Below are 12,093 nucleotides of genomic sequence, written 5' to 3'. Positions count from 1 at the left end.
AACGCGAGACAGAGGTCGTGAATGCGAAGAAGGCCTATCTGGGCAGAATTAAAAGTCCAAAAAAATAGGGGTTTGAGTTCATAAATTAAAATCAAAATCAAATTTGGAGCTCGGTAGAAGGCGATTTTTGGAGAGATTCTTGCGTGGGTGTTTTGGGTAAGTGATTCTTATCCAGTTTTGATTAATTTCCATGATTATGTCTTTGAATCCATCATTTAATTTAGATTTAATGGAGGAAAAATCAATTTTTTTGTAAAATCTTCCAAAAATAAAAATTTAAGATTTAGAAGTCGAGTTATTATTGGAATTCAATAAAATTGGTATGGTTGAACTCGTATCAGAATGGGTGTTCGGATTTCATGAAAATTATATCGGGTTCCGAGAGGCGGGTCCCGCGTTGACTTTTATTGACATTTTTTGGAATAAAATTTAAGTCGACGTATTATTATCCGGAATTATTTTCGATGAATTTTAATGAAGTCATACAATTAATTTGGATAGATTTGAGCGGTCCAGAGGTCAATTCAAGCAAGAAGGCGATTATGGAATATCTGCATAACTTCAAAGAGGTAAGTGTCTTGCTTAACCTTGAGTAGGGGAATTACCCCTTAGGGATTGAATCTTATGTGCCATTTGTGAAATGTGAAAAGCCGTGTACGCGAGGTGATGAGTACGTACGTACTTGGGCTTATATGTGCAAATTTTCATTGAATTAAAGTCTTAGGCATTATTGTGTAGTAAATTGGATAATCGTGGATAAGTATTAAATCATCTGTTTGCCATGCCTAAATCTTTGTTGTTGTTGAATATGTTGTTATATGACAATTTGCCGTGATTGTTACTTGATTATTTATGTAATTCCGTGAATTTATTGGTTTAATAATTATTGTAATTTAATTTTATTATGGATTTTTCCTATGTAAATAATTAATTAAATGAGCTTAAGAAGAGGTATTTATATAATTATTGAAAATTTAAATATAATGAAGACTTTGCTTTTATGTTGAGTAATTTCTATCTCTATTGATTGTTTTTGGGTGTTGTGCACATTATGATCGAGCCATGAGCTCCTTGTTATGGAGAATATTGTATTGTTGATTTCTGTGGCAAGTTGTAATATTTGGGCACTTGATGTGCAATTTGTGATATGTTGTAAGATTTGAGCACTTGATGTGCAATTTGTGATATGTTGTAAGATTTGAGCACTTGAGATGCAAGTTGTATTATGCTGTGATAATTGGGCACTTGAGGTGCGATTTGTGAAATATTGTTGTCACGACCCAATTTTCACTCCGTTTGGGTATCGTGATGGCACCTAGTCTTAAGGACTAGGTAAGCCTAACAATAATTAAAACAATAATATTATTTAAATAGAATCTCTTACAATTCCCAAAACCGGTAGTACAAGTCATAAGCTCTGTAGAGTATTTGCCAGAAAACTTCTAAATACAATTGTTCAGAAATAAGAATAAACAGTGCAAATGAAAAGTTGAAGGTGACTCTGAAGCCTGCGAACGCAGCAACGGGTTTACCTTGAGTCTCCACAGCAACAGTCCACACAGCTAGCTAATGAACAAGAACCTGGATCTGCACAAAAATGTGCAGAAGAGTAGCATGAGCACACCACAGCGGTGCCCAGTAAATATCAAGACTAACCTCGGTGGAGTAGTGACGAGGAACAGTCAAGACACTCACTGGTCTAATAAAATGACAGATATAAGTACATGAACAACAGAAGTATGATCTCACATAAAGACTATGCAATATGGCTCACAATACAATGATGGCTATAAGGAAGGAAACAACAAGTATCAGCAGAATATCATGAAAATGACACAGAAAGATGAATGGAACACAACCTAAATCATAAATCACAATATAGCAAGGATAAGTAATGACTCAACAACTACAACCGCCTTTACATCAGGTTTTAGTCAACAACTCCACGAGGTACCGAACCTCGGACAAATCACAACTCACAGGTCTCAATACCTGAACTCTAACACTTGGCATCCCGTGCCCTCATAACATCTCATAACCGCACTAACGACTCACGTGCCAATATAGTCATTCTCACATAGAAGGCAAGTAAACAAGGGTGAGCATCTATTCTCAACAATATCAAGAACACCTCTTATCCGATAAGAGTGCTTAACTACGTGTATGCTTGTGCAAGTGTCCTGCCATAGTCCATATCAGCAAATAAGCATAAGGAAAAATAACGTACAACACGTAGAATATTTTCTCACAGTTTTCACAAGATAAAGCTCACACAAGTATGTATACCACTTCACAAATATCAACAACAAGAATGCCCCCAGGCCACAAATCATCACAAATCAATCCCTGACACAGCCCACCTTGTCTCATCACGTGTGCAATAGTAAACTAAATGCCCGCCTTGTCTCGCCACACGTGCATAATAATGTTCCCACCTTGTCTCGCCACATGTGCAAATATCAATAGTAACAATAGCACGACAGAAATCTTGTGCAACCACATAACAACAACCGCACGGCAGAAACCTCGTGCATCACCACAACAAATACAACAACAACAATGGCAATAATACAATGTCACGACCCAATTTTCCCTCCGTTTGGGTATCGTGATGGCACCTAGTCTTAGGGACTAGGTAAGCCTAACAATAATTAAAACAAAATTATTTAAATAGAATCTCTTAAAATTCCCAAAACCGGTAGTACAAGTCATAAGCTCTACAGAGTGTTTGCTAGAAAACTTCTAAATACAACTGTCCAGAAATAAGAATAAACAGTGAAAAATGAAAAGGTTGAAGGTGACTCCGAAGACTGCGAACGCTGCAGCAAGTTTACCTTAAGTCTCCACAACAACATTCCATACAGCTAGCTAATGAACAAGTACCTGGATCTGCACAAAAATGTGCAGAAGAGTAGCATGAGCACACCACAGCGGTGCCCAGTAAGTATCAAGACTAACCTCGGTGGAGTAGTGACGAGGAACAGTCAAGACACCACTGGTCTAATAAACTGAAAAGATATAAGTACATGAATAACAGAAGTATGATGTCTACATAAAGACTATGCATTATGGCTCACAATACAGTAATGGCATTAAAGCAAGAAACAACAAGTATCAGCGGAATATCATGAAAATGACGCAGACAAAGTGAATGGAACACAACCTAAATCCGGAATCATGAATACACCAAGGACAAGTAATAACTCAGTAATTACAACCGCTTTTACATCAGGTTTTAGTCAACAACTTTACGAGGTAACGAACCTCAGACAATTTACAACTCACAGGTCTCAATACATGAACCCTAACACTTGGCATCCTGTGCCCTCATAACACCTCATAACCACACTGACGACTCACGTGCCAATAGAGCCATTCTCACATAGAAGGCAAGTAAACAAGGATGAGCATCTATGCTCAACAATGTCAAGAACACCTCTTATCCGGTAAGAGTGCTTAACTACGTGTATGCTGGTGCAAGTGTCCTAACATAGTCCATACCAGCAAATAAGCATAAGGAAGAAGAAGAACATACAACACGTAGAATATTTTCTCACAGCTTTCACAAGATAAAGCTCACACAGGTATGTATACCACTACACAAATATCAACAACAAGAATTCCCCAGGCCATAAATCATCACAAATCAATCCCTGACACAGCCCACCTTGTCTCGCCACGTGTGCAATAGTAACATAAATGCCCGCCTTGTCTCACCACACGTGCATAATAATGTTCCCACCTTGTCTAGCCAGATGTGCAAACATCAATAGTAACAATAGAATGAGAGAAACCTCGTGCAACCCCATAACAACAACCGCACAGCAGAAACCTCATGCATCACAATAATAACAACCGCACGGCAGAAACCTCGTGCATCACCACAACAAATACAACAGTAACAATGTCAATGATACAAAGTACGACAATTAAATCAACTCAAGAACTTTTAAATCACAGGAAAAATTGTGGGATCAAATCACAAGGAATAACCACAGTAAAGAATGCTAGGCGTAAAAAGAACAACTCAACAAAGGGAAACTGATGTGTATCAACGATCCCACAATACATATTTCAACAACAGGGAAACTAATACGAGTCAAATAATTCCAAATAAAACAAGTCGACTAAGATATAGGATATCTAAAACTTCTTTTAAGGTTGAGAAATTATTAAGGATTTTTAACAATTTAATTAAGGATAAGCAGCAGAAAGATAATCATAACCTCAATTAAGACTGAACAAATTATAAGATGATATAGTAATAATTTCAAATAAAGATAAGCAGTTATGAAAAGATAGCATGACAATAGAGGAGGTAAAATCTTCAGTTAAGTCAAATAAGAGTCAAATAGGCAATAAGAGTGAATCCTAAAAGCAATTAATTCTAATTAAAGCATGTAGAGGTGAAACTACTAAATAGGAACTTAATCATATCAAGAAACAACTCCATACTCGGTGAATATAAGGACCGAAGAATCCTAAGAGGCCAACTTTTCACAAATAAGTCCGAGCACGCACTCGTCACCTTGCGTGCATGGACTACAATCAACATAGAAGACTCAATCCTAATGGAAAAATCCCCCACACAAGGTTAGGCAGGATACTTACCTCAACCCAAGCTCAACCAGTCTGTAAGAATGCCTTTTTTTTCTTTTCAATTATCCGACTCCGAATGGCCCAAAATTAGCCAAACACAATTACATAACATGAATACAACCGTAATGACTCATCTAATTAATAAAATCAATACTTTAATAAAAAATCCTGAAATCCGCCCTAAAGGTCGACCTGGGCCCAAGTCTCGGAATTGGGTAAAAGTCACAAAATACGAACACTCATTCACTCACGAGTCTAACCATACAAAAATCATCAAATTTCGATACCATTTTATCCCTCAAATCGTGATTTTTCATTTTGAATTTTTTCTTTCAAAACCCACCATTTTCCTCAACTCAAAACACAAATTGAATGATAAAAATAAAGATAGAATCATGGAAATAAATAAATTCTAGGTGAAGAACACTTACCCAATCGATTTGCATGAAAAACCCACAAGAAAACGCTCAAAACTGAGCTCTAGAACTCCAAAAATGGTGAAAATGGCAAACACTCGGAATAGAGGACTTTATATTTTGCCCAGGGGTTTTGTGCATCACGAACGCGGAGAAAGGGACGCGTTCGCGAAGAAGAGAAACAAAGTTGCCCAGTTGTTCTTCGCGAATGCGACAACACGTTCGCGAACGCGACAACACGTTCGCGAACGCGAAGAGGAAAAATATGATGGCCCAACGACTGCTCTTCACGAACGCGTGAAGTAGTACGCGAACGCAAAGAGTGTAATGGAATAACTACGCGAACGCAAAGAGGAAAATGATCACCAGTGCCCAGGGCCTGGGTTGCACTTCGCGAACGCGAGATAGGGAATACGAACATGAAGAAGGGGGTGGCAGAACTTCGCGAACACGAGAGGGTGACTGCGAACGCGAAGAGGAATTATTTGACCCTCCAAAATAACACTACGCGAACGCGAAGGCAAGTACGCGAACGCGATGAAGGAAACCAGATGACATATAATAGCAGTTCAAAAATAGGGGGAAAAGACCCGTAGCCCATCCGAAACTCACCCGAGGCTCCCGGGACCCCGTCTAAACATACCAACAAGTTCTATACCCTAACACGGACCCGTTCGAGGTCTCAAATCACATCAATCAACGTCGAAACTACGAATCACACCAAGAATCAAACTTATAAATTTCAAATCTTTCAACTTCTAAAACCCATGTCGAAACCTATCAAATCAACTTGGAATGACGTTGAATTTTGCAGACAAGTCCCAAATAACATAACGGAGCTGTTCCAACTCTCGGAATCGCATTCCGACCCCGATATCAAAAAGTCCACTTCCTGTCCAAATCTCCAAAAATTCGACTTTCGCCATTTCAAGCCTAAATTAGCTACAGACCTCGGCTTTACAGTCCGGACACTCTCCTAAGTCCAAAATCACCACACAGAGCTAATGGAACCGACGAAACTCCGTTCCGGAGTCTTCGCATAGTTCCGATTACGGTCAAAATCCTAAGACTTAAGCTTTTATTTTAGGGACTAAGTGTCCAAAATCACTCTAAATCATCTGGTAACTGAATTCAACCACACACGCAAGTCAATACACATAATATGAAGCTGCTCAGGGCCTTATGCTGCCGAACGAGACTTAAGTTCAAAAAACGACCGGCCGGGTCGTTACATACAAAGTACGACAAGTAAATCAACTCAAGAACTTTTAAATCACAAGAAAATGTAGAACCAATTCACAAGGAATAACCACAGTCTGGAATTCTTGGCATAAAGAGAATATCTCAACAAAGGGAAAACTAATGTGTAGCAAAGATCCCACAATATATACTTCAACAACAGGGAAGCTAACATGAATCAAATAATGCCAAATAAAACAAGTCGACTAAGGCACATATGAATCAAGTAACAATAATAGTGGATCATGAAGCAATTGATTCTAATTAAGCAGGTAGTTGTGAATCTAGTAATTAAGATATATAATCATAACAAGAACAACTGCATATTCAATGAATACAAAGACCTCAGAACCCTAAAAGGCCAACTTCCCACAAATAAGTTCGTGCACGCATTCGTCACTTCGTGTACACGGACTACAATCAACATAGAAGACTCAAATCCTAAAGGGAAGTCCCCCACACAAGGTTAGGCAAGATACTTACATCGAACCAAGCTCAAACAGTCCGTAAGAATGCCCTTTCCTTAATTATCCGACTCTGAATGGCCCAAATATAACCAAACACTCATTCACTCATGAGCCCAACCATATAAGAATTACTCAAATCCGACCACAAATTCCTCTTTCAAAACTCAAAATCTTTATTGAAGAAGTTCTTCCATTTTTTCCCAATTTCAACCCCAAAAATCCGAAACTAAATGGAGAAAACAACTATAGATTAATGGAGTACAACTAAAAATGAGTTAGGAATCATTACCCCAAAGCTTCCTCTGAACATCCCTCGAAATATTCGCCAAATTCCGAGCTCTCACGTCCAAACACTAAGAATGAAATCAAACCCTCAAATTCTCTTTTCTGCCCAGGCGTGACTACACCTGCGACATAATTAGCCGCATCTGCGCGACCGCAGGTGCGCACGTCCAAACCGCACCTGCGCTTCCTCTTGTTTCCGCGAGCCAAAATCTGCTTCTGCGGAGCCGCTGATGCGCACAAATTCTCCGCACCTGCGGAGACTGTCAAGTAAAGCTCTTCTCGCACCTGCGCCTCAATCTTCGCATTTGCAGGCATCGCAGATACGGAATTTTCCTCGCACCTGCGACCCCTAGCACTCCTCCACTATTCCGCTTCTGCGCTTGCCTTGCCGCACGTGCGATGTCGGACCTGCGCTCTCTTCACCGCAGGTGCAAAAATACCAGAAGCCTGAAGACTTAGCAGCAACACAAATCAAACTTTTAATCCGTTAAGCACTCGAAACTCACCCGAGGCCCCCGGGACCTCAACCAAACATACCAACCAATCCTAAAATACCATACAAACTTAGTCGAGCCCTCAAATCACATCAACTAACGCTAAAATTATGAATCACCTTCCAATTCAAACTTAAAGTACTTGAAATTTTAAATTCCTACAACTGATGCTGAAACCTATCAAATCAACCTAGAATGACGTCAAATTTTGCAAGCAAGTCCCAAATAACATAACGGAGCTGTTCCAACTCTCGGAATCGCATTCCAACCCCGATATCAAAAAGTCCACTTCCGGTCCAAATCTTCAAAAAATTCAACTTTTGCCATTTCAAGCCTAAATCAGCTACATACCTCGAATTTATAGTGCGGACAGGCTCCTAAGTCCAAAATCACCCAACGGAGCTAATGGAACCAACTGAACTCCATTCCGGAGTCGTCTTCATAATAGTTTCGACTACGGTCAAAATCCTAAGACTTAGGCTTCCGTTTTAGGGACTAAGTGTCCCAAATCACTCCGAATCACTCAGTAATTGAATTCAATCACGCACGCAAGTCGATGCACATAATACAAATTTGCTCGGGGCCTTATGCTGCCGGATGGGATTTAAATTCTCAAAATGACCGGCTGGGTCGTTACAATTATGATTTTGATACGCATGCGGTGAGATAAGGGTGGCTTGGAACGCGTGGCTAGTAGGGGAACTACTAGAAGTCATGCAGTGATATAAGGTCAGGGTTTTGAAATGCATGAGGTGAGATAACGGTGGCCTGAAATATGTGGCTAGTGGAGGAACTATTAGAAGTCATGCGGTGTGATAAGGATGGTTAAAAACGCGGGATGCTATTTCGGGAAAAATGATTTCTTTAAAATTAAATATGAAGGCTCTCGCGGTGATATAAGGAAATGAGATATTGTGAATTTATTTATGAGTTGGGACTACGAGGCGGTACCTCGGGAGTGCCCTTTTGTTGATATTCTCTATGGCTGCACTTGCCTTTGGTTACTTTATATTTTTTCGAAATTTATAAATTCTTGTGTTTTCCGTGATGTATTATTTCACCTAATATTAAGTGTTTTGTATTTCTTGAGGTATTGTGTTGACCTCGACTTTTTCGTACGAGACTTTGAGGATTTGTATTTTTGGGTTGTATTTGCTTTGATGATTGAGTTGTTTAAAAAAAAAAGAAATATTCTAATATGTTTTAATTTAATAGATTCTTATATCTAAATCAGTAGTTGATCTGATGTTTCATTTTATTTGAAATGTTATTTTATCCACCCAAATGATTCTAAAATAAATTCATTCATTTATTGATTTCTTACTTGATTTAAATATTTTAACCTTACTCTATTGAAAAAAATAAATTGATCATGTGGATCTTATATACATTGAGGATATTGGCACGTGAGTTGTCCGTGCAGTTGAGATATGAATTGAGGGCACGAGGTGCCGGAAAAATATAATAATTTAATTATGGGCACGAGGTGCCGTGAAAATATGAAAAATGAGTTGAGACTCGTGTTTACAAAAAATATGAAACTGGGCTGAGACCCGTATTTTTATGATTTTGAAATGAGGTGTCACATGGTGATTTTTAATTGAAAGAATTATATTCAAAATATTTATTTGGAAGGATTTTTATTCAAAAGAATTATATGAAATATATTTATTTAATGAAATTATATTTGAAGATATTTATTGAAAGAATTTTATATTCGAAAGATGTTTATTTGAGGAAATTATATTTGAAAGAAAATTGTTTGGAGGATTATATGTGAAAGACATTTATTTGAAGGACTTGATTTAATTGGGTGTAATTGTGCTTATTAATTGTTGAGCGATATTAATAGCATTCTTGTTGTTTGATGTGCATATCAGTGGTTGTTTCATGTTGCCCTAGTGTTATTTGTTTTCTATTATTTTGTATATTATATTGCACAGGTTATTAGACTAGTGATTGTCTTGACTGTACCTCGTCTCTACTCCATTGAGGTTAGTCTTGATACTTACTGGGTACCGACCGTGGCGTACTCATACTACACTTTTGCACATTTTTGTGTAGAGCCATGTATTGGAAATATCAAATTTGAGAGCAGGGTTAAAGAGGGATCATAAGAATTCAAGGTAGAGCTGCTTGGTCGTCGCAGTCCCTTGGAGTCTTTTTATTTCATTGTACTGTTAATTTGTAATCAAATAGTATTGTATATTTGGTCCTCGTGATCATTCTACGTATTTAGTAAGAGTTCGTGACTCAGTACTACCAGTCTTGGGAGGTTATGTATTGTAATTATTTCCGATGTTAGTTTTGATTAAAAACAAATGGCTTCAAAAATGTAATGGAAACTGGCTTACCTAGTCTTAGAGGCTAGGTGCCATCACAACGCCTGTGGTGGGATTTTGGGTCATGACAGGTTGGTATCAGAGCTCTAGGTTCATAGGTTCTACGAGTCATGAACAAGGCTAGTAAAGTCTTGCGGATCGGTACGAAGACGACTGCACTTATTTTTGAGAGGCTATAGAACTGTTAGGAAACTTCCATTTCTTTTATTCCTGTCGTGCGAAATTTTGTTGAATTTGGAATTTGAATTTTTGTATCTCCATTCTCTCACAAATGCTGAGGACACGTGCTACCGGGTTAGTTGAGTAGGCATCCGCACATACTGCTAGGGGGGCCGAGGTAGGGGCCGAGATAGAGGCCGAGGAAGGGCACGTGCCGTGACTAGAGCACCTGTCAGAACAATAGTTGAGGAGCCACCAATAGCTCCAGTTGGGGGACAGGTACCAGAAGCACCTGTTGTTACTCCCAGACTTCAGGAGACCTTAGCACAGTTCCTTAGTATGTTTGGTACATTAACATAGGCGAGATTGATCTCTGTTGCACCAAATATTTCGCAGATTGGGGGAGTAGCTCAGACTCTTACCACAACTCCAAAGCAACAAGTTCACGTTGGTCAGGTTCCGGGTGTAGTACCGGTACAACCTGTTATTCCGGTTCGGCCTAAGGTCAGGCCCGAGGCATCAGAAAAAGAACAAAAGAGACTTGAACGGTTTAAGAAATATGGTCCACCAACTTTTAGTGGCACACCTACAGAGGATGCCAAGAATTTCTAGAAAATTGTCACCGTATTCTCTGCACCATGGGTATTGTGGAAGTGAGTGGAGTTGCCTTTACTACATTTCAACTGTCAGGCGCAGCGTATCGGTGGTGGCAAATCTATGAAGAAGGTAGACCAGCCGATGCAACACCACCAACTTGGGCTCAATTTTCGGAAATGTTCTTGAAAGAGTTTGTTCCCCAGACTCTCCAAGATGCGTGGCGCGCGTTCGAATGGTTGCGTCAGGGCACTATGATAGTGTTAGAATATGGTATCAGGTTCAGTAGTTAGCCCATCATGCACCTATCTTAGTTCCTACAATCAGAGAACGGGTCTGCAAATTCATTGAGGGGCTCGAATATGATATTAAAATATGCATGGCTCGAGAATTGCAAACTAACACTCCATTCCAACAAGTAGTAGATATTGCAAGAAAGATTGAGGGTGTTTTAGGCGAGGAAAGGGAGTCTAAGGAGGCCAAAAGGTCTCGAAGATCTGGAGGGTTCAGTGGATTTTACTCTTCATCTAGAACCCATTATAGCGGAGGCTCGAGCAGTCGGTCAGCTCAGTCCGCACATCAGATTACTCGGAGTGCTCCAGTTTACAGTGGTTATTCCAGTTATCTAGCACAGACTCAGTACGAGCAGCTGCGACCTCAGAGGGGTTGTTATGAGTGTGGTGATACTAGGCATATCATGAGAGATTATCCAAGACTTGCGAGGGGTGAATTTCATCAGAACACTCCAGCTACAAGCTTATTCCAGTTGATACTCCACGTGCACAGTCAGCTAGAGGTGGAGGACAAGCGGGTAGTGGGCGCCTAAGAGGTGGAGGCCCGACCCGTTGATTTAATCACTATGATTTGGCTGAGGCCAATACACCAGATGGTGTCATTACATGTACGATCCTGATTTTTATTATAAAAGGATATTTTCCTTAATTTGATTTGGTTCTGAATATTGAGGTGAGTCCTCCTATTATGCTCCACTTATGGGTGAGCTTCGTAAATTTGTGAACCACTTATATGGTATCCCTGTTGGGAGATTTAAAGGTGTGAGCCCGTGTCTGTCATTTTATTTTTGGTACACCATTGAGGGCTATAAGTCCAAAAGTAATTTTTATTATTCATTACAGTGGGTTTAATGTGTTTCGGAATAATTGATTCCAATTTGTTTTATGAATTATATGCCCTACCGGTACGAGAGTTCATTATATGTTGTGAAAATTATTTATGAAATATATTGAAAAGAAGAAAGAAAGGAAAAACTGAAATTTCAGTTGGCACAATGTGCAACATACTTGTGATTCGGAGTTGAGGATGAGATCCTCGTATTTTTACATGATGTGAAATATTTAAACCGGGCTGCAAGCCGTGGTGGAAGTTATGTAAGGACGAGTTCCTTGTGGTGAAATATTTATGAGTTTAAAATTTTTCCCTTTGTGAAATTAATTTGTACGATAATATTAATAGGGAGTCATGCCTGTTAGGCTTATTT

The sequence above is a fragment of the Nicotiana tabacum genome, chromosome 23 (assembly GCF_000715075.1).
Source record: "Nicotiana tabacum cultivar K326 chromosome 23, ASM71507v2, whole genome shotgun sequence".
Lineage (NCBI taxonomy): Eukaryota > Viridiplantae > Streptophyta > Magnoliopsida > Solanales > Solanaceae > Nicotiana > Nicotiana tabacum.
Note: the sequence above shows the minus strand (reverse complement) of the source record.